The sequence below is a fragment of the Dermacentor albipictus genome, chromosome 4 (assembly GCF_038994185.2).
Source record: "Dermacentor albipictus isolate Rhodes 1998 colony chromosome 4, USDA_Dalb.pri_finalv2, whole genome shotgun sequence".
NCBI lineage: Eukaryota > Metazoa > Arthropoda > Arachnida > Ixodida > Ixodidae > Dermacentor > Dermacentor albipictus.
This window is the reverse complement of record NC_091824.1, coordinates 175,718,664-175,742,943: the sequence shown is the minus strand read 5'-3', so window position 1 is coordinate 175,742,943 and position 24,280 is coordinate 175,718,664.

Here is a 24,280-nt window from a genome sequence, read left to right as displayed (position 1 = left end):
GAGGAAAAACAGACTGCGATGCTCGAGGAATACTTTTGTAGAGCATTATGGATCGCCACGGTCCATGTGTTGTAAATGATGGGTCGCCCACCTACTTTCGCCAACCGCCTTACAGCGCAGGATTCGATGTCACGTTTTGCTCATCAGCTGCAGCAGCCAAAGTGCTATGGGCAGTTGTTATTGAGGTACACGAATGTGATTATCGGTTTGTGTAGATCGGATATCTGGTGACGAAGTTTGGCCTTATAGAATCTCATGAGTGGTATAAGCACAGGATCACAAATTGGCCGCTTTCAACGACAGGAAGCTGAGCTAGTTGGTAAAGATTCATTAGGCAAAATAGAAGTGAGGCGTGCAGACAGGACACAAGAGTAGAGAAGTTGACAACACGAACGCCGACTATCAACTGAAGGCAGCACTGAGGCGAAAAATGAAAGAAGACACAAAACTCATTTGCGCATGCTCAGGAATGGTAACACCACATGTCAATCGGGTACACGTGCTGGTCTACGTGAGAGATAACTGTTAAGGCACTTAATCTCTTCCTTATGTAAAGTAGTCTGTTTGTTAATAAATAGTGAACATGAACCTGAGCTCTTACCACAGTTTACTCGGAGCACAGCAGATTATGAAGTTATATCAGTACTTGCAGAAAACTCTCTTTTCATCGTCTATTATCGTCCTCCTCAGGGTTGCAATCCTATTTTTTTCGACTTTCTTGAATCGTTGTTTTCTTTTGTCTCCAAGAAAAACCTTACACTGGTCTGTGGTACGTGGAGATATGAACATAAGTATGTGTGCTCATGACAGTTCGAAGAAAAGTTTTGACCTAATACTAAAGGCTAGCGGGCTTTCTAACATGATTCAGCTACCAACGCGCATAACAGCTAGATCTTCGTCCCTTATAGATCTGTTCATAACAAATGTTGTCAATAAGTTATCTAAATGTGGTGTAATTATCTCAGACATTAGTGATGATGTGCCGATATTCTTGTGTTTGAAAGGAAAGCTCAAAAATAGAGACAAACAATCATTCTCTTATCAAGCGATCACGGAGGAAAGCCTTCTCGCTTTTAGACAGCGTGCATCTGAAGCTAACCGGGATGCTGTTCTTTCGGAACGTGACGCAAACCTGGCTTATCAGGACTTCCTTGCTATTCTGAAATCAATTTACACTGCTTGCTTTCCCACAAAGACATCTAAGCGAAATAAAAAAACCCGCAAACCATGGCTCACACCTGATCTTCTGCTGAAGATAGAAAAAAAGAATAAACTCTACCATAAGTTTATCAGAACGAAGGAAATGGGCGACGTGCATATCTTTAAAACCTATCGTAACCGCCTGAACAAATTACTTAAGAAAGTTAGGAACGAATATTTCATAAGTGATTTCGAATCAACTAAATGGCGTAGTGATCTTGTTTGGAAAAAACTAAACAGCCTGATAACTAATGATACAAGTCCTAGAGCAATTACATCACTGAAATTAAATGGGACACAGGTGTCCGACCAAAATCTAGCGGACGAGTTTAATAAATATTTCCTTCGTCTTTCTTGTGACAGAGACGTGGATAACGACTTAAATGACGTCCCACTGTTGGACAAAACGATATATGTTAAACCTGTGGCTGAAGTTGAAGTAATGGCAATTCTCACAGAGCTCAAGAATAGTACCTCACGTGATATAGATGGACTACAAATACGGCCCATAAAATCAATTCTGGATATTATTTTGTCCTACATCACTCACATCATTAATCTCTGTATTGCAAATGCTGTATTTCCTCATGGAATGCAAGTTGCCCGCTGTTCTGTACTTTTCAAGAAGGGAGATAAGAACCAGTTAGGGAATCACCGCCCAATATCCATACTTCCAATATTCTCAAAGGTTTTAGAAAAAGCTCTTCACAAACAGTTTACAGAATTTGAACCCAAACATCATACACTCACCAAATCACAATATGGGTTTAGAAAGCACCTTTCAACAGAATTCGCACATTTAGAACAGAAAGAATATATACTAGAACAATTTGAACAGAACAATATAGTCTTGGATATTTTCATTGATTTTACAAAAGCATTTGACCTTATAAATCATGAATTAATTCTCCGGAAGCTTGAACGATACGGTTATCGCGGGCACGCAGCATCCATAGTCAAATCGTATCTGGAATATAGCCGACAAGCTGTAAAGGTAAATGGCTTCATCTCACAAACTCTTCCTGTCCGCTGCGGTTTTCAGCAAGGAAGTATACTCGGTACATTTCTCTTCAATCTTTATACGAGGGCTGTTTTTTTTTTTCAACCTCCGATCGCTCCGTGCAGACGATACGCGGGCAGCAGAAGGCAGACATGCGCTGTAGGCGACTGCGCAGCTCTCGCACTACACATTCCGCCATTGTTGACATTCAGGCGTCAGTCGGCATTGTGCTACAGCCACGTAAACATGGCTGCCATTATTGTTGCTCCCGCCAAGTGTGAATTGCGAAGTGTTATTCGTTTTCTACAGGCTGAAGGCCATGGTGCTGCAGAAATCCATCGGAGAATGAGTCGAGTGTATGGGGAAAACTTCATGAGTGATGGTGTTGTGCGTGAATGGTGTCGAAATTTTAAAGATGGACGTAATGATGTGCATGATGAAGGCGGCCAAGGACGCAAATCTGTCGTTTCAGATGACCTGGTTCAACGAGTTGACAGAATGGTTAAAGAAAACCGCAGATTCACCATTACTGCTTTATCTACGGAATTTCCAGAAGTTTCAAGGTCTGTTTTGTACTCTATTGTTACTGAACGGTTACGCTACAAAAAACTTTGTGCACGTTGGGTCCCAAAAATGTTGACGGATGGCCACAAAACTCGACGAATGGCGTCAGCTTTGGAGTTCCTTGAGCGCTATCAGGATGAAGGAGACAACCTTTTGAAATCAATCGTTACTGGGGATGAAACCTGGATTCAATACGACACACCGGAAACAAAACAACAATCACAACAATGGATGCATTCAAATTCACCAAACAAACCAAAGAAATTCAAAAAAACCTTCAACAACAGAAAGACCATGGCTACTGTGTTTTGGGATCAACAAGGTGTGTTGCTTGTGGAGTTTATGGAGCCCGGAACCACAATCACTGCAGCTGTTTATTGTGAAACATTACGACGTTTGCGTAGAGCCATTCAGAACAAACGAAGAGGAAAGCTGACCGCTGGAGTTGTTCTGATCCATGACAATGCCCGTCCACACACTGCTGGAGCAACTCAACGGCTTCTCGAACATTTTGGATGGGACATTTTTGATCATCCGCCATACAGTCCAGACTTAGCACCCTGTGACTTTCATCTTTTTCCTGGACTGAAGACGTGGCTTGGTGGGAAGCGCTTTCAAACCAATGGTGACCTTCAAACCAACGTCAAGGGCTACTTGAATTCATTGGCGGCAACTTTCTTTGAAGAGGGCATTGCAAAGCTTGTCCACAGATATGACAAATGCCTCAATCTCTTCGGTGATTATGTCGAAAAGTAAGCGTAACTGCACTAATCTTTTGGTAATAAAATTATTGTTTTAGATGAACTTGTCTTTTATTTATAGCCGATCGGAGGTTGAAAAAAAAACGGCCCTCGTATCAATGACATCGTCAACGTATTTTCCCTCAGAAAACTTATCATATACGCAGATGATACGAACATACTCTTATCCGGTGAAAGTGCCAATGATCTAATAGATTCAGCAAACTGCATGCTCAAACACCTAGACAAATGTACACAAAAAATGCACTGGAAAATAATGTGAGCAAAACAAAAGCGGTTATCTTTCGGGCCAAGAATAAGCAAGTTCCTCTGACAAAACAAATATACTTTAGATCTTGTCCGCTAGAAATAGTACCGCAGTTTAAAACTCTGGGCGTTGTGTTTAACCAGCAGATGTCCTAGGACGATCATGTGACCCACATTACTTCCAAATTATCACCAATAAATGGTCTGCTCTATCGCAACCGTGAAATCTTACCTTCTTGTGTTATGATGTTAGTTTATTACTCTTTATTTAATTCTCGCATTAACTATTGTAGCATTGTCTGGGGAACTACAACACAGGCGAACCTGAACAAATTACTTGTATTACAAAAACAAAAATCAATGCGGACTGTTAAGAAATTACCGAGGTTGCATCATACAAGAGACATTTTTTAGAACACAATATAGTTCCAGTAACAAAAGCCTATGACTATCGCCTCAGCTGAACACTTAAAAACAAGAACATTTAAATAAAACATCTTTTATTCAAACTCTTTCAGAACTGAGAACGCGAGAACAAAACTACAACACAAGAAATAAGGATATGTGGGAAATTAAAACATTCCGAACGCCATATGGGCTACAAACGTTAGAACACCGGCTTCCACAACTTCTTAATGACCTATTGAGACAGGATATAACACCTTAATCAGTCACATTTCGGACCACTCTTCGCTTACTTTCTTTCCTAAACTTTTTCTTGTTATTTCTTTATGCAACTAAAGCCAAATCGCTTTACAGAATTATGGTGTTATTTGATATTATTCCTGTTTTTTTCTGTTAAAGTGCCTTTGCCATGTCATTGCATTGTGTAAACCATTAAAAGCCTTCATTCTTTTTTTTTGCCATGTGTGTATGGCTCATTTTTTTTAAGTTATTTACCAGATGCAGCCTTTATGTAATATGATTATATATTGTTCTGTAGTGTAATGTGACCGCCGTGAGCATTGTTTCTTTTTGTGTATCTTCTTTTCATGTGACTTTGTGTGCTACTGCCAAAAAAGGGGAGCCGTTGTTCTGTCAAGCTGTTGAAAGACAGCTTTTACTTCGGTCCCCCTGCATCATCATGTATGACGTGATGGTCGAAATAAACTTCCTTACTTACTAAAAAGTGCCCTTAGCGATTTTTCAGAGCGCAGCCCTTAGGCGCCCGTTCCTGGGCGGCAGCCATCAGCGTAACTGCGCGAACAAGCTCGTGCCGCTGCTCGCGCTTTCGTCGTCGTCTTGTACCGCACACTCTAAACATTTTACACCTTTAAGCGTGTTTTCTTGTCGCACTGTAACACCCTTACCATTAGTGCCTCACAAAAATTTATAGAGGACTTTCTTGTGAAATTCTCTTGTCACATATTTCTGTGCGCCCAAGGCTGTCAGAATGATTACATTGTTTTCAACTACGTCTTTTGTCATCGCACGTCTCGTCAGAGCTCCGCTGTTGTCCTCTATAAAGTTTTAAGGCCCTGACGGTAAGGGTATTACAGTGCGACAAGAAAACACCCTTAAAACACTCTTAAGAGTGTAAACCTTTTTAGAATGCAGCTGGCTCCGATGCCGCTTATCATGCCAGCGTTCCCACACTGCTCCCCCCTCTGCAAAGGCACTGACAGTCGGTGCAGTGATTTCGGCCTCAAATTCTTTGCCTCAATATATTGCGAAACGAAAACACGTATCGAGCTGCGCTGAAATTCAGCATTAGTGAGTATCATAATCGTCCAACATTGTTTTGGGGTAGCAGTTACCTGCCATTGTTCTTCCTTCCCTCTTTCTTTTTTTTACGTCATCCTAGTATTCAGCTGCTTATGTAGATCCGCCGTTGTCACTAAAGAGTCGTCCACATCGGTTTTAGTAACAATGGTTCAATACCCAAGTATCAGCCGTATATCCAATGTCTCATTTGTAATAACAATCCCTTTAGTAAGGACACTTTCCTACACAGCTATATATATGGTAACATCGATCGCTGAGCCCAACATTGCTGCAGGGAGTATATAAATTTCTAAATCATGTACTTATCGTGATTCTTCTCGATAACACGCCCTTTTAGAGCCAGACTGTGGAGTTCACGCAAAGAAAAAAAACACTACAAGAAGTCTTGTCTAACGATGTATCATGCGACACTGCAAAGCACCCGCCAAGGTGTCGCTGCAGGCCAGTCAGCGCTAGAGTTGCTGTACATGCTGTGTATATCATGTATACGGCGTATATGAGAGTGCTCTACAAACGCCGCACGCAACTAAAGAGAGCCATATACATGTATAGTACAGCGACTCTATAGTCAGCGCGAGCACTCTTGTTGTTCCTTCACCCACGTGCACTTCCCAGTGACGAAAAGTTCGCGAATACTGTATACGTAGGACATCGTGTTTAATCTTGCTGGCTTTAAATAGGCAAAAAATTCGCTTACCTTTATGTTAGATGCACCATTAGTAATGAATTTCTCGCAGTCAAAATGTTAACGTTCTGCAGATTTATTCTGCTTTCCTTTCTCAATAAAGTGACACTAAGGAGGTGTTTCTACATGCACTCGGTGCCAGGAAAAGAACGTGGCTGACAGACGATGGCATTTTGCTCGATTTTACATATTTCTTATCATCCGCCATGCACGGCCGGCCAATCCCGGTGAAAACCTTGGAGAGGACCCCTTGGGCCGCTCTGCAAATGCGATAATGGATACCACTGAAATACAATCGCTGCTTTATCCAGGCCGATATTTCGCAGATATGTGCAAACATGTTTGCAAAAGCATGCAAAATAAACGTAAATGGGAACAGTTGTCGCTGATACAAAAGTTAATAAGGTATACGTCTTCACATAGATTACATACAGGCGCGTTCTAACCTCCCTGTCTTTCCTCCTCTTTGTCTCTCTCTCTCTCTCTCTCTACAGACGCGCTCCACACAGGGTGGTGCTGGTTCGTGATGGTTTTAATGAGTGCGGCATTTTGTATCGAATAAGCATTATGACCTACTCTGAAAGAAAATACGCAGTTGGTATTGTCATCAATTACCCCTGCGATACAGCATAAACGCTGTGAGAGATATATCTATGTATAAATGTACTGTGCGTTCAATTGATCAGATCAGCCTCTTTTTTCCTGCGAAGGATAATAAATCTTCCTTTTTTTATTGCCTTTATTAGAGGTTAGGTGGTCCATCTTACTGAGGGTAGTGTACTGCACGCACAGTTTGTGCACAAGTGATTGGAACCATCTACCTGCAATCGCCGTGCACCACTCCAATTGACAAGGTGGCGCCGGAATCACACTTTTCACTGTAATTAAAACCCATCCCTCATGTAATACCCCAACTAGGGCCTTTGAGGTATAATAAATGAAATCAGTGCCACTGCTTTACCGTAAACGAACTAATCGGCATGTCCGAGCGTCATCGTCGCGTCTGCTGCGTCATCGTCGCGCCTGCTCTGCTGGTACATTAAAGCATTAGGAGCAGGCTTTTCACCACTGTATTTCGATTTCTCGAGAAAGTGTGTCCCTCTTCCTGGTGCCTCCTGCTGTCAGTTTTCTGGCCTCAAACGATATCGGGCCGCCGGCGGTTCGAGCTCACGGGCACGCAAGCGACACTGTATGAATCCTTCCTGCGATGGTCATGCACTCACAGAGTCACAATGAAAAGTTCCTGTGCTGAACGCTATTTAAGCGACACATAGCTCAGATGTTAAAGAAACATGCAACAATGACCAAAGAAATAAAGCAAAAACATATACAAAGATGTTGTGGCTCCCATGTGGTAGTCTTGTTGACGATGGTGGCAGTCGGTCACTATTGTGAACCGTGTGAAAGCATCAACGTCTTTGTTTCTTTGAAACATTTATTTAATTATTCGATGTGCCATGCTTTTGTACTTTGCCATGAACACTGGGGCAAGCTTTTGTTAAACCCTAAACTTCATATTCGAATAAAGGGTGCTATGTTCAAACTATGGTTTCGTTTGTGTACTTGTGTTGCCATCTATGAAAAACGAGCGCAGCCAAGCGCGCTGATAATTCGCCGCCTTGGACGACAGAGGGGGCGAGTAGGCCACCACTAAACCACCAAAGCGACAGCAACAGCAAAGGCAACATCTTTTTTCTTTGAGGCGAATGAGGTACACCATTGCGACAACATATATATATATATATATATATATATATATATATATATATATATATATATATATATATATATATATATATATATATATATATAATCTTTGTGTACAAGGCCGTGACTGGTGCGACCGGGCATAGAGTTTCTCACCATATTTCCTAAAGGGAAATCTGGCGCTGCCGCACTGTGGTATGCATGGGAATGCCGCAACGTTACTAGACTAGGTTCAGTTTTCAAACTCCCGTGACTGCGTGGACCCACCACCGATACTCGCATCTCGTGGCGTGCTGTCGCACTTTGCTCGGTCAGCATGGCGCGGACAGGGCGACGAAGCACTGTTCGTTGTTTATGTGTTTTGGCGCGTTGTAGAAATGCGTGTTTTGCTGCAGTCTCGGTGCATTTTTGCGACGCTCTTATGCGTTTTAAATGTCGCGTGCGTTTTGAAGAGTTTACGGGCCGTATCATCCAATTTTATTTAGTGACGCGAATGCATATATATGCTCCGTTCCTGCAGCGATAACTTACTTTGAATGTGCAAGTCTGTTCGCAAGGGAGCAAAGCTCACGTAGGTTTCAACATTGCACTTGTGAATACGGTGCTCTGATGAAAGAAATAGTGCTAGCTTCATTTTTTTTATCCCGAAATGAAGTGCTGAGAGTGTGTATATACCATGTGTCCCAGCTAACTTCAGCCAGAGTTTTAAAATATGCGAATGCCGCGTAGCTAGGCACAACCAAGGTAATGTTTGCCGTAGCTTTGAGATATTCAAATTATTATAAATCCGCCCAGTTAGGTAATGCGTAGTTAATTCATTATTAATTAAAAATTATCCAATAATTGTTAGTGTACTTCTTAATTCACTAATTAATAAATTAGTTTATCTATTTATGTAATTCGTTGCCACCACCAAAGGTCCAGGCCTTAACTCTATTTTAATTAACTGTGCCTTAATTAACTTCGCCTAATTCACTGTGCCTTGACTGGCCTCGTGAACTGCCTCGATTGGTTCGCTTGGGCTCCCGTGACTTTCTTGGACCATCGTGTGGTCGCGCTAACATCACCTCATGCGTTCGCATTAATATTAAATTGGTACTAAGCAGAAACAGCTGATTACAACTACTAATCAGCTACTTACAGCTACTCATCAGCAACAGCTGATTAATATAGAGCGCAGTGGACGGCCGGGGCTGCTGCGGCCCTGGACTAAGGACTCCACAGCGCACTCTGGGGCAGCGCAGCAGCATTTTCACAGCTACGTAAAGTTTTTTAATCAATCTCCTAAACGCGAGACTATACAAACATTTAAAGACGCATCGGTGAAAACACTTGCTGAGAACGTAAGTTGCGAAGTCTGAGGACTCAAGCCCTTTCGCCAACGCAGAGCTGCGCCCTGGTAGAGCTACTTGCGGTGCCCCCGCCCTCTGGTGGCAAACCAGGACAAGGGGCCACCCGCGATGCACGGCGCCTACGGAGAGTTCGACAACTGAACTTAATCTAGTAACGTTGGGAATGCCGGTATAGTGCCTAGAATATACTGGCTAGTGTGCCGTCCGCGGCCTCCCAGGTGGCACCGGATGCAATGAATGCCGGCGGCTGCCGCTAGGAGCGCTGCAGTGCAGGTGGGTGCCGCGGCACCATCCGGTCTTCGTAGCCCGCCGTGTTTCCACAGCATCGGCACTGTAGCATCGGCAAGCGGGCTGCTGCGCTTTTTATTTTTATTAAGCCGTAGCAGCAGCACAGTTCAAATGTGGGCACCTGATTTATAAATCAGGGTTTGTTTCGATTACAAGAGGCTTCTCTAGCGCTTGTCGCTTGCGTGAAAAGCGTGTGCTATCTCAGCTCGGCTTCGAGCGGGGAACCTGATGTGTATATATAGGCTGGCGAAGAGAAAACGTAATTTTTAAGGCAAATGCCTTAGATCTCTATGTTCCAAGGCCGTGTTGCGAGGTACAGAACATATCACACGATCCAAGGAAGGCCAGAAACGAACCAAAGCATGTTCAGTCGTGTATAAAAGATGCTAAATGATTAGCAAATTGAACTATTGAATATAGTGATTGGATTAAGGGGAATTAAGGTGTATTAATTAAGGAAGATTAGGGTGCATTAAGGTGAATTACAGTAGGCTTCACAAGGCGTTCGCCTTCGTGTCTCTTCGCGATAGCTAAGGACACTAGTTTTTTATTCTAGCCATATGATGGCAGCGTATTTTTTTAAGGGCAAGTTCTAGATTACATTTTTCATTCTAATAAAGTAAAGGAATTCTAAGGTTACGTTACTGTTCCATTGATGTTATATTAATGCATAACCATTGAAAACCGCTGTAACCGATCATCTTTTGAAATGACTTGAATTTCGCTGTACTTTCTTTTTATTTTATTTGCTGCTATTTCTGCCTATTATCTTATTGTTGTCCTCATAGGTTTGAGTGTTTTTGATTGTTTGTAAACTATGTACCCATCTCCTCATATTGCCCATTGGGCCACGAGGATAGGAGAATAAGTAAAAAGATATGCCTGTAAAATGGAGTGCACGCTGTGTACTATACATTTTTTAATACCTGGTACACACATGCAGATTTCTATTTATGTCTGATATAAGTGAACGAAAATGGGAAACAGATCTTTCATTTAAGCGTAACAAATATTTTATTCTCGCGCGACAACAGTCAAACGTGGGCATATAAGACAGGCCTAGATGAGATAATGCACACATACATGAAGAAGATAGATCTAGTGGCAGTGACGCAGTTTAAAGAGCTTCTGTCGTTGAAATTTGCGCTTCCCTCTCTTTGTTGATGCCTTTTACAAAAAAACCGAAACCTCAAGAAAACATAATAGAACTTCACAAGTGTTGTCAAAGCTGGTTTTTCATGCTCTGGGGCGCTATTCTGGACATTCCGCCATTTTCTTCGGTGCGTGACGTAGGCGCGACGCAAACAAAATGGCGCTGGTGGCCCAGTTTTGCTTACGTAACGTGACGCCAACTTGACGTTTCGCCTAAGAAACTGAAATGAAGACACTGAATGTAGCGTTATAGGTAAAGCAAAACAGTTTTCCTCCGCAGTAAAAATAAAGCAGCTATCTCAAAGCGTATGATTGTTCCGTCGAAAACGCTTCGCGCTTCCGTCGTCTGCTGCGTACAAGCCGTCGTCTGCTTCAATAGCTAGGATGCGTGTCCCCGGAAAATGCAATGAGTCATCGCATGTTGGTGCCAACGCGCTTGTTTTCTTGCTTGAGACAACATACGCGACCTACCAGTGGTGATGCGCGCACGTTCTAGGCCACGTTATCGCTATTTCGTGAAACGTAAGTGACTCAGCCCGACTCGGCTGGCTGAGAAACGGCCGAATATCACCGATAGCGTTGCGGGCGCCTGAGATAACCACTAGCGCGACGCAAGCGCCGGCGCTGCCATCTCTTGTTCATTTCGCTGGTTACTCGCACCGCGGGAGGAAACTCCAAGGCGCCGCCTTGCGTACATTTCTTTTTATAAATTAGAAAGAGGCCGTTGTCATAACGTCTGATTGTGCGAAAAGGCATTACTCTCGATTACAATACAAATGCAGCAGTGAAAAGTGGACAACATTGCTGAAAGTTTGCTATGTTCAACCAATATTATTTTCTATAAACGCGTTCTTTAAAAAAATGATGGCCCCAAACACAAATGCCAACACCACCCGAGAGCGATGCAAATACTATGAGCACGCGTTATGAACAAAAGATTTTCGTGGCGCCAAACGATGGGGAAAATGTGGCGATACGCATTCCTCTCGGCTGCCATTGCATATGGCTGCTCATTAGCATAATTCGCGCGGCTCGTCGCAGCAAAAATTATGGCGGAAAATCTCAGCAATGGCGGCCCAGTGCAACGTCACGCATCGTCAAAATGACGATTACGAAACAGCCCTTCCTGTGACGCTCCTCACGAGGTATTCCTTCAGCCAATCAGCAAGCTGGCATGGCGCATATCTTGAATCGCCACCACATATTCGCGCAATCGCAGATGCATTGCACTGGCTTCTGCACGCTACCGCTCACATTTTTTTTGAAGCACTAACATCACAATATATCTGCCAAGGACCAAAAAAATGTATTAGTCCATAAAATTTGCAGCTCCACGTCACGTTTCGTCATCTTGATGAAAACGCAACATGACATTTCGCAAAACTTCCGTTTCCCGGCAATAATTTCTAGGCACGTGAGCTCGCCACAGCCAATAAGAGAGTAAACTTGGCGGATAATGGCGGCTGTGCAGCCGCCATGCGTGTCCAGAATAGCACCCCTGGGCACCCTAGTTGGGGAAAGGCCAGTGTCTGCAGCTGACCTGAAAAATCAGCTAGATTCGCTACATGTAACTTGTTTTATGCGAAGCATATTACGAGAGCTCAACCCAGCTCCTCAGGCGCGGCGGTGTCGCCATGAAATCACGTGACACCGTGACGTCACGACAGAGGAGAAGTGGCTTTGGCTCAACTCTTGCAAGACGGGCTGGGTGGGAATCGAACCAGGGTCTCCGGAGTGTGGGACGGAGACGCTACCACTGAGCCACGAGTACGATGCTTCAAAGCGGTACAAAAGCGCCTCTAGTGAATGCGGTGTTGCCTTAGAAACGAGCTGTTTCTAAGGCGTGCGTCTCTTGCTCAGGCGCACATTTCGTTGCCGCGCCGAACGCTGCTTTGCTCGACGCTCACCGCGTCCAATGCGGGGCGCGTAGTCGCTGCCCTGTAGCCCATTGTCTTACACCCCTTGGCGGGTCGACGGGAACGCTGTCGCGTTCCACTCTTGAAGGCGAAGCAGTAATGCATGAGTTGTTTCTTCGTCTAGCCGAACCAAATATAGCCAAGCAACAGCAGTTCACCAGGCTAAACACTGGTTCAACAACTAAAATAAAGGCTACTATGCTTCGCATCCTGGGCTTAACCTTACCTAAGCCACAGCCATTTTTTGCTAAAGAACACAGTAAAAGCATCTTCCACAGCCTTCACAGCGGTTAACAAGGTCTGACTAAAATAGACAAGGCCTCCATTGTCAAAAATGCGTAGTGCAATAGTGAAGCAGCGTCGGCACTAGCTTCAGCTTTACTTACGCAAAGGAAGCCTGCACAATGTGGTCAAGAATTTTGGGCAGTGATCTTCCGTGCAACATAACAGTAGTAGATCAAAGCACTACTGCTCCTTTTTTCTTGTTTTTTTCCCCTGGTACTCACGAAAAGTAAGGTGCATGCTTAGGATACTCAGGAAATATCGTGAGTATAGCGTAGGGTTTCAGGCGTGGTTTATCGCGGTGATAGAGAACGCGCGTTCGACTAAGCTGTTTTCGAAATGTTTTTCACAAACCACAGCAGTTGGTACCGGCCTTCTGTCCACTCTCCTGATCATTCTTGCCCATTCTGCTGCCTCTTCGTATCACTGGTGGAGTGAACAAGGATACACGCCCTTTGTTCGAGCGGTAACCGCTTCGACACAACGGCACAAAGCAGGTCCTCTCCTTGCACTGTCTCTTCGGAATTCTTTCACCGGCGCCACATAGTTCTTGTAATGACAGGCACACGAACACAGCAGCGACGCATTCACTCTTTGACAACACCAAGAACAAACACGCAACGCTGTAATAACACTGAAAACGCCAACATAGAAACAGACGCAACAGCTGCGAAACTGATATGCGAAGCAGACGACACGCGCAGTCTGCACCCACCCGTGCGGCAGCGACCTCTGTCGGCCACCATGGGCATTCATTGCAGGCGGCGCCACCCTCCTCCATTGAAAACAGCGGGTGGACGGCACACTAGCCAGTACATTCTAGGCACTATAATGCCGGTATATTGTGACTTCGGCTTGGCATCGTTCTCGGAGATCCAGGACACCTTGAAGACGCGCCTGGCATGCACCGTTCCGTCTGTCACAATGATTCATTTTCTACTAAAACAGCACGTAAAAAGCTGTTTTAGCGTTATTATTACACAAAACCATGTTTGTTTAACAATGAGAACTTGTTATAGCATGTAAAATTATATGATACGTAAAAATATCAGTGGGCCGCTAAAGTTGGAGGACAGACGACAAGATTCGCGCTCGCTTTAAAACAATTTATCGTCTGTTCATGATTTTATTCGCTTGGTCATGCATTGTAGGTGAGTAAAGATGTACTATGAGTGAATGGAAACATTTTATGAAGCTTTTACTTTAAGAACGGGTTATGTGTGTAGCCAAATACACGTTTTAGACGAAGCGTCTGACCACACCAGCCAACACAAGTCTCGCAGACATACCGTCATTCCCATGACGGCACGGCGCTCCATAAGAAATTCCCATAGACGGTGGCGCCATATTTCCCTCTAGGTGTTATGGTGAGAAACTCTATGGACCGGGGCACAGCAGACGAAAGGTGCCTTGAATGTGTACGTTCGCCCAGGACGTCACGTACGCTATAACCTAAGATGTCACATCCGTTCATTTCCATGGCGTCTGTCTTACGGCACCGGTTGCGCTGTGAAGCGATCCGTATTCCGTGCCCACTTACAGGGTGAGTAATTCATCTTTCCACGCTATATGCGTGTAATAAAAGCTTGGGCTGTGAGCTGTTTGATGCGTTACCGTTAGGTACCTTGTGCGTACATTTTGCCTCTTGGCCGCGTCAAATTGCAGCTGGCATCTGGAATGGGCCATGGCATCTCATGTAGACCTGTTCATGTGAGTGGTGTTGCCTCCGTCAGAATCTTCAGTGCGTGCACAGAACCATTCAGTAGTCTGATTCAGGGGAGGATGCGCGAAAGAAGAGGACGTAAGAAAACAGTGGCATGACGAGCTGTTCCGTCAGATCGTGTTACACCCGGTTCTTTTTCTAAAACCATCTCGCTCGAGCGAGATGGTCTCAGAACAGCATTACTACTGCTTTTTATAGCTTTGCTGCAGCTCATTTAATCATCACCTGCATTTTTTAAATAATATAAATGGCATCGCTGTGCGGAAGAGCGTCTCTTGAAGTTGCCCAACAAGAGGCGATGCCGCCGTGCCTGCTGCATGCGCGCTTACCTTTCCCAATCCGCCTCTTTCATGGCGCGATGGTGCATGCGCCCTGCCCTAGCGGATTAGTCGCGAAACATTTTGGAAGGCTCGCGCGCGTGGCCGCGCGCTGCTGCAAACACACGTGCCGTGTACCGCGTTGAAACTCTACTGGTAGCTCGACGTCGGTGCGGTGCCGAAAACGTGCGAGTTGCGTGAGACCGCAGCTCCACTTTTGTAATAATAATAATAATAATAATAATAATAATAATAATAATAATAATAATAATAATAATAATAATAATAATATTTGCATCAGAAATACACGATGCAGGAGGCCTACAGAAAAAGTTGTCGCATTGAAGCTTGACAAAGCCGCAGGCCCCCGCACTGGCAACTTCACGTAGCAGTCGGCAAATTATATAATATATATGAGTTATATTCAGCACTCACTAAAATCCATACATACAAAAAGATAAAGCTCATTCCATATTCTGACATTGTCATACAAATTACGGGTTATGAAGTACAAACATTCAGGTTTCAAGACACTGTTTATCTATACAAGAACGCCACCAGAGATCAGCGCACATAAAATGCACCGCAGAAAGCGTAGATAACTCCGCAGTGAAAGTGCAGCAAAATTATACACTAACTATACTATTCTTGTTTCCCTTTTTTGCTTTCTTCTTCTACGCACTAAAGTATTTTCAAAGGTCCGCAAAAGTAATTTTGTCGGGCTCTATATTTGGTTTCTGTACTGTATTCAATAGACTTGGCAGCCAGTTTTTTAATATTTGTTAGCCATATGTTGTCCTACAAGTATCTAGTGCCCATGTTTCAAAACTTCGCGTATTATATGTAGTAGAGGGATATTTCAACTTCGCCAACTGACGCAAGAGACGGGTATTATTTTTTATCTCTTCTTTATATTGCTTCTACAGGCAATAATCATAAATATTTGTTACTGGCATTATGTTGTAGCTGCGAAATAAGGGCTCAGATGGATAGTACCTGGGTACATCCGCAATAACTCGCAAAAACGTTTTTTGCACAACATGGATCTTTCGCAGATTGGTTTGCGTCGTATAGGCCCAAACTAGGTGACAGTAATTAAGTCTGGAATAAAATAGAGTATTGTAAATTAGCATCATTACACTACGTGGTAGTATGCTTGCGTTCCGATATATGAGGTCAATTACTTGGGAGAGTTTTGTTGCTAACTGATCTATGTGCTCGTCCCAAGACAAGGTATTGTGGAAGACAACACCCAGTGTTTTAAGAGAAGGTACTATTTCAATTGGAGTTGAGTTCAGCAGAACCCTTTGGTTTAATGTTATCTTCTTGTTTCTAGCGTGAAATAAAACTGCCTTTGTTTTCCGTACATTTATTTTTAAATTACTTTAAAAGAGAAAGCTTGGGCTGCTGAGCACAAGGTCGCGGGATCGAATCCCGGCCATGGCAGCCGAATTTCGATGGGCGCGAAATGCGGAAACACCCGTGTAGTTAGATTTAAGTGCACGTTAAAGAACCCCGGGTGGTCCATATTTCCGGAATCCCCCACTACGGCGTGCCTCATGATTAGAAAGTGCTTTTGGCACGTAAAACTTCATAATTATTTAAAAAGCGAAAGCGGCCAGGGCATCGTCCGAGTTGTCCCGACTACACCGCGAGCAAGGTAGTTGCCGCCTTTCGTGAATGGCTCGCTAATCTAACGAAAAACCCGTGCGTTGCACTTGGGCGATACTTAGGTATACATCACGTTGCTGACGAAGCGTTTGTGCAGCGTCGTTCCTCACTTGCTGGTGGTGGCAGCGCGTTGCCGACTGCACGTACTCGTAAGACGCGGCAACGCTGGATCGATACGACACCGACAAGACGCTCACTCCAATGATTGACCGACTTTTGTGCGTCACTGAAACGTTTTTATCACGCCAGGTTGACAACGACGCAACCGACGAGCGCGAGTTGTAGTGCGACAGGCTTTCTTGTCGAAGGCACCGGCAACATCAGCATGCCGACCATCGTTCGACCGAACCCCGCGCGATCAGCTGTCGAACCGACAACACAACAGCGACAGCGTCTTCGCTTGTATATATAATTAATCGGGGTCAACATGAGTCAAGCACGCCTACCAAGTTGAAATTAACAAGCTTTAACCCTCTCAACCCGTGCCCACTAAGTTTGAGCCAATGTCGATCCTGCTCAGCGAAGGTTAACCTGGCGCCGTCGAGTTTGTGCACTCGCTACCGGTGGACCTTAACTGAAATGTAAGCAGTTAGATCGACCGAAACTGCTTTTTTAGTTCAATTCTGGCCTGAGCGATTTGAAATCAGCTACACTTCACTTTGCACGGCGCGTACACAATAAGGGGTAAGCGGCGACACAGCGCTGTGCCAACATCTGTACGTCACCGAACCTGTAGGCTGTCGGCCGCCTTCGCTACGTGTATGGGTGGGCCTGTACGTGTTGCTTTCTCGGCACATTTCTCAATTTCACAGATGCACTGCTTACCTCTGCGTCAAGCGGCAAACAAGAGATGGCGTATTCGGTATACAGCAGCATAAACAACCGCCTCGGTCATTTATACCAACGCCGTGTGAGCGGTGGCATCCGCGCGTTTTCGTGAGAGAACATGGCCAACAAATGAGCACTTATGCGAGCACAGTTTTCTCTAATAATGCTCTATGGCACGCTAAAGCTGTAAGTATGATGGAGTTAAAGAAAAACAAGAATGAGTTAACAGCCCGCAATACATGCATCTGGATCACAGTTTCCGTTGTTTAAGTGGTTCGGCTGCTCATATTGAGTACTCTCAGGGTGTAACACGACACGTATGCGCAGATATGCATGTTTTGCTACTTTTTGACACTATATAATATCATCGATGCACCTTTTCCACAGTATATTTGACAATAACAACGATCTGCGGCTGTAGACGTCGACGTAAACAAGTGCACCGCTTTAATAAATCCGACGCAGAAGACTGCGCTCGAAGACTTTTTGAATATGCGAAACGTCTAAATAATGTGTAAAAAGAATACAAAAAGTAATGTCCAAGTGCAGCAATCACTGACAAATTCTAAGGCAGCCGTGCCGCCAAACGGAACTCGGCGTGCCTTTATCGGCCGCACTGTTCGCAGAAGAGCGCACCCAGGCCTGCTTACCCAGTAGTCATTGAGTGCTAGATGGCTTGAGGAACGATATACTGTCCCGAAGAAGCCATTAATAAAGATTCGCGATCCACGAAACGCACAACCGACGCGCACTCAACGTGGGCGCAGGTACACAAATCAACCGGCGAAAGCCCAGGGACCCTTCCAAAACGTTTTCAGCGGCGTGCGGCAGAGGGCAGCACGGGAAAATGAAAGAGGTGGATTGCCTTTCATAACGCAGTTAAGACGCGGCACCAGCTCTGCTACTGCGTGACACAGGGTCACTATGATAAGAAAATTAAAAAGAACAAACAAAATTAATTCAGAAAATGTGGTCAAACGTTGCAACGCGTGATAAACGGACCTATCTCGCTGGATAAGTTTAAGAAATCGGCGTCCTGAGGTGAGCTTTGCCGCAACAAAGTGGTGTTACGCGTTGAAGCGCACTCAACAGTATTGCAGTGAAGCCTGTGAGAAGTGAAGAGTGACCGCTTTCACGCGACATATATAATATGCGTTCCTTAATGATGTGAGCGTGCACGCGCCGTCTCCTGCTACATTACGCACGCTGAGGCGCCTAATAAGTGGACTGGCCGGCCTTCAGAGCTATTTCGGACGTGACTGTTAAGCTTTGAACCTTTGGTTTGTCGACCTCGTAAGCCAGTTAATGTTTACACGGCCATTTTTTTTTTCTGAACTGTTGATTTCTTCCATAAAAGCTACGTAATTTCGTAGTTTCTTGTCCAACTGCTTTGGTCATATACGAGTCAAGGTGTTCCCTTTAGCCGAGTGCAGTTTTCGAAAGCGAAACGACGCTTTTGCAGCATTATATAGTGCCGTCGCCCATTTACAACACAGTCAATCAATGTCATTTTATATGTCACTGGGAAACCACCGCGCGCGGAGAACTGACTCGCACGCGTGGAACTGCATAACTAGCCATGAGATCAGCGTGCCTCTTGAGAAGCTGCTTTGCATCAAAGGCCAGACACCCTTGTTGTGCTTCCCCGCAAAACATTTTGTATGTCTAACCGCTTAACATATTTGTACTGCGGTGAAGCTAACCTTATGGAACGGAATTTCCCAACGATTTTTAGACTCCAGCATCTCTACCAGCCACTTGTCGCTTGTCGGTACGTCTCTTGGCCAAGGACCAGCTAAATCTCCCCTTTTGGGCGTTGGGGAGACTCATGTATAAGAAAACTGCCAAGGAAAGCAGTTGCCCTGATGAAGGCAAGCTCCCCTGTCGAAACAATTGCACCAGCCTGTTCGAGAACTGTTATCACCGCAACATATTGTATGTTGCGGTGAAGCATGCCGATATAGGGAAGGATTTACGCAAATCTGGAATGTATGGTTCCAGTCAGCGACAAACCTAATGTTCTACTCCAAACAAAGCAGATTTTCGCGGCAGGATGCATGATGTCTAGAGAACTTTTGTTGGCTAAGCCATACAGGCCAGGCTGGGTCTTCTCACAATAATACGCTTTACCGCAACACAGAAGAGGCTTTGCTGCAGGGCATGCCCGCCGTAGTTAGCCAAAACCTTACATGGCCGTTCACTGCAAAACACATCCTGTATTGCGGTGAATCATAACAAAGCACATTTGTCAGTTTAGAATGTAAAGGCCCTTGATCTTCGCTTTTCTGATATAATGACACTCACTTTAATGAGAACATGTATTCAGTGCTAAAAACATCCACATTGAAATGGAGACATAGAGACTGATGGCAGCCTGTGTGATGTTTTTTTATCCCTTTACTTTTTTGTGTACATGTCATACTGCCATTATTAAATTTTTCTGTACTTTGTAAGGTGCTCACGTACATAAGATTACATCGCAAGGAGCCACTGCGTAATTAGTGTTCATGGACCAGTGTGATGGCTTTCCTCAAGAAAGGTTGGGGTTATTTTGTTGTGGTTTTTTAGAGAGGTAGCTTTCTGAGAGGAAATCAGATGTCAGGAAATAGATCTCAGTGGCACAGTAACCTTGGTTGCCTTTTGCTCAAGCGTACCCTAGACATAATTGGATGTCTGGATGTAAAAAAAAACGATGAGCAAGAGTGCGGGTGCCACTTCGATGATTTCCTTTTGGTCTCCGGGTCATATTCATATACCCAAGTCTCGTCACGCGTGATGTCATCCAAAAATTTTCGATCAAGTTTGCACATGTCGAGGTATTCTTTGCACGTTTCAACGTGGCGTGACATTTGGTTGTCGGTGCACACTTTTGGAACTATTTTTGCGCACACCTTCCGCATGCCGATATCGCTTGTAATGATTTCATGAACTTGAGTTTTTGGAATGTTTAACATGTCAGCCATTAAACAAACACTTATTCGTCAGTCTGAGTTCAACAGTTACCTCACTCGCGTCACATTGTCAGCCGTGGTGTTTTGGATGGCCATCCAGCGCGGTCCTCATCATCGACCTCTTCCTGGCCTTCCAAAAAGGCCTTGTGCCACCGAAACACTTGCGGATCTGACAGGGCATGTTCTTTGTAAGCAGTCTTGAGCATAATACCAGTTTTCGCAGTGGTCTTGCCAAGTTTCACGCAAAACGTGGTTGCAAATCTTTGTTCTAATGAGCACTGCATTTTCACTTGCACAAGAATAAAAAGCAACTCTCACGGACAGGCCCGTCCAACACCCTCCAATGCTTGGAGCACACTGAGCGACGGAGCGCTGCTTAGCTGGGTTCCACCACTACCAGTTTGAACCGGTTAGACTGGCTCCTCCGTACAGTTGCATCACATTAAATTCACTGACATTACTTTCAGGACAGACCCTTTATGTGGTGACATACAAGCTTTTTTAGATATAAATGTTGGGAACCTGGATGGAGGTGAGGGACATGTAAAATATAACAAGATGTATAAGGTCAAAAATTAATTTCTTTAGTCAGAAATTGGTCAGTGGTGTTTGGCTTCTATTGTTCCCTGGACCATTGTGTACAATTATGCATACATTAATTGCATTCTACTTGTGCCAACGTATGGGGCAGAAACTTGGAGGTTCCTTGGAGACAAAGAAGGGCATTTTCTTGTCATGTTGGAAGGCACTTTCCCAGAAGAGGTTGTGTCAGCCACTGACAGAAATTTTAATGAAATTTATGCCAATCTAGCTAACATAAAATGTTGATCTGTCATGCAGTTGAATCAGTTTAGTTTGAGAACGGTCTCAAATGATGTTAAGGTGGAAAAAGGTCTTCTTTTATGCGCCTTCTTCAGTGCAAAGCACACAAGCTAGGGAATGCATTTCAGGACCGTTGTTTCAGGATAGAAATCATGGCTTCGTGTCGTTTCAGAATTTCTGCTGACACACCTTGACAGGCTGAGAATCAAGGACCGATCCTTCGGCCGCAGCTGTTCGAGTGTTATACCCTTCCTGCAGGAGCATAATCTGGGAAAACGCACAGGCTTTAGTATATATTGTGGGGATGCGCGACCCTCGCGCCTCCCCTGATGTTTTTCCCGCATAGCGCGTCTCCTGTAATTCCGCTTCGCCGCGTGGCCTGCGTGACGTCCGCGCGGTCGATGTGGTTGAAGCGCAGTCCGAGAGATGGCGCTAGTGTTGCGCTGCTGCGGGGTTACTTGGGTGCGGGAGAGAGAAGGCGCTCTCTCTTGGGTTCGAGACAGCAAGCAGCACGGACGTGCCGCGCGTGCAGCGACCCTCCTTCCTGGCGGGTCGGCGCGCGGCGGGGACGTCTCCCGCGTGGGCGCCGACCGATGCTTCGGCGAGACCGTCTCGCCTGGCCGCCTTCGAATGCGCCACGATTCGCGTGACTATAACACGCGAACGACGATGCGTTGGGATCCAGCATGGGGCGAACATATTCGCTCGCTTCCGGCCACGGTGAGTCGGACTTCTAGATTTGTCGCGCGCCCATCGGCATATTTTGTGGATAGCAACTCGGCTAGCAGGCACTGATGTATGGAAGGTGCAATAAATGCCCTTGTGATTGTTTGCAATACTGTGTTGTCGTTCCTTTGTCCCAAGAGTACGGTGTGAGAATCCCACAACAGACCCCACAATATGTAGAAGATCGATACTATTATTTGCCACAGGTGCGTCTCCTGCAGTTAATTAACTGCATGCCAACTGCAGCTGAGCAGGTGGCGAGCTTTCGAGAAGTGACCGTGGAACCCTTCCCCACCTGCTGCGGCGACTCGTATTGTGGGGGCGATGATGTGCCGCATCAACACCCCCTCGGCGCCGCTATTACTAAACGCGGTCGGTGGACCAACTATTGTTAGTGGATTCGCCGTCGCCGTCTCGGCTGTGCAGAAGCGGTGGAAATCCTGAGAGAAGATGTCTTGCGGCCGTCTCTCGGGGCTAAGAAGTCATGCACCGACACGGCGGCCATTGTCTACAGGGTCAACACTGGGATGAAGAGGCGCCTGCTCGGGGAAGGACCCGTGTCTGCGAGAACCATCTCACCTCGGTGTGGTCAGTGAAACCTATGCGGAAGTGAGTGCGTAAACCCTTCTCCTCAAAGGCAGGTCGGCTAAGATTACTTTGGATGCTTCGTTTGGTCGAACGGCCGTTTTCCCTCACCTAGGGATCTAGGGAGGACAGAGTGTATTTAAGGAGCCGTTGGCGGTTCCTCAGTGTGCATTCTTCTTTCAGTCATGTTAGACTGATGAACTGTAACCTTCTCATATAGATACTGTAAATAAATCCCATATTTCTCGTTCTCGATGAGAAGCAGTCCTTCCCTTCAATAACGTCCTCAGCGTGGATAAGTTGGACGATGGCATGGGCCAGCTACCATCTATTTTATGCCCGGCCCCAAACATTACAGCGCACAAGGTGCCTAACGCTAACGCATCAAACAGGTCACAGCCTCAAGCTTTAATTAAACGCATATAGCGTGGAAATATGAATTACTCACGCTGTAAGTGGGCACGGAATATGGACCGCTTCGCCGCGCACCGGTTCCCGAAAGACAGACGCCATGCACATAGGCGCATGTGACCTCATGGATTATAGCGGACGTGCCGTCATGGGTCAACGTAAACGTTCATTGCACCTTTCGTCTGCTGTGCCTGGTCGCACCAGTCACGGCCAATAATAAAAAAAGGACGGGTGAATTAGGCCAGTCAAGCATGCTCATCGGCGTGCTACATGCAGTGAAAGCGAAATAAAGGGCGTGGTGCGCCATTCTGATCGTTCAATGAAAAAATTTCTTTTTCGCTTGGAAGGTAAATTTACTCTCAACACTTTGAAATTATTTTGGAATGCGCGAAAAAGATTGTTGAAACGCTATGAAGAAAAATTGGAGGACGCTTAAGCTTCGCCTTCAAGAGTGGAACGCGACAGCGTTCCCATCGACCCGCGAAGCGGTGTAAGACAATGCGCTACGGCGCAGGGATCACTTACGAGGCGCCCCGCATCGGACTTTGCGGCCACCTATCACACGGAGAGCGCCGAGCAACGCAGCGTTCGGCGCGGCAACGAAACGTGCGCCTGAGCAAACGGAACGAACCAAAGAACTCGGTGTCTCGGAGGGGGAAACGATCTACGCCAGCCAAACGTCGTGATCGGCACGGGCATAGAGATAGATAGATAGATAGTAATCTAAAGAAAGGAACGGCGCTTGATTTTGCAACCCGCGTGGGAGCACGGCGATACGTCGTCAGGGGAGAGGGAGTCGGCGCCGCGACGCGCCTGGCACCGGTCCGCACAAAGCCCCAATGCGGGCATGGCGCGCCACATGTCGGGGCAGCGCCGTACATTGAGCGGAGGGGGTCTTCTGTGTTTGCCGCAAGATGGCTCTGCGTGTGCGGTAAGCGCAGAAGAAATGTAGTGGAAACGTACTTCGCTACTCGTGTAAATGCGACTTCTGTAAGTTACATGCTCATAATTACCGATATACACCACAGTATAACTTTCTACGGCACGTTTTTAAGGCAACACCGCGTGCACTAGAAGCGCGTTTGTACCGCTTTCGAGCATCGAACTCGTGGCTGAGTGGTAGCGTCTCCATCTCACACTCCGGAGACCCTGGTTCGATTCCCACCCAGCCCAACTTGGAAGTTGCTTTTTATTTATGGAGTGCCTGCCATGATTTATCGCTCACGGTCAACGCCGCGGACGCCGACACCGACGACGACGACACCGGCTTTTCTGCGACACGAGCTCCTTAACGCTATCGCGTTAAAAATGTTCAGAAGCTATCGAAGATGATTGTCACTTCGCACGAGCGAACGCGCGAGCGAGAGA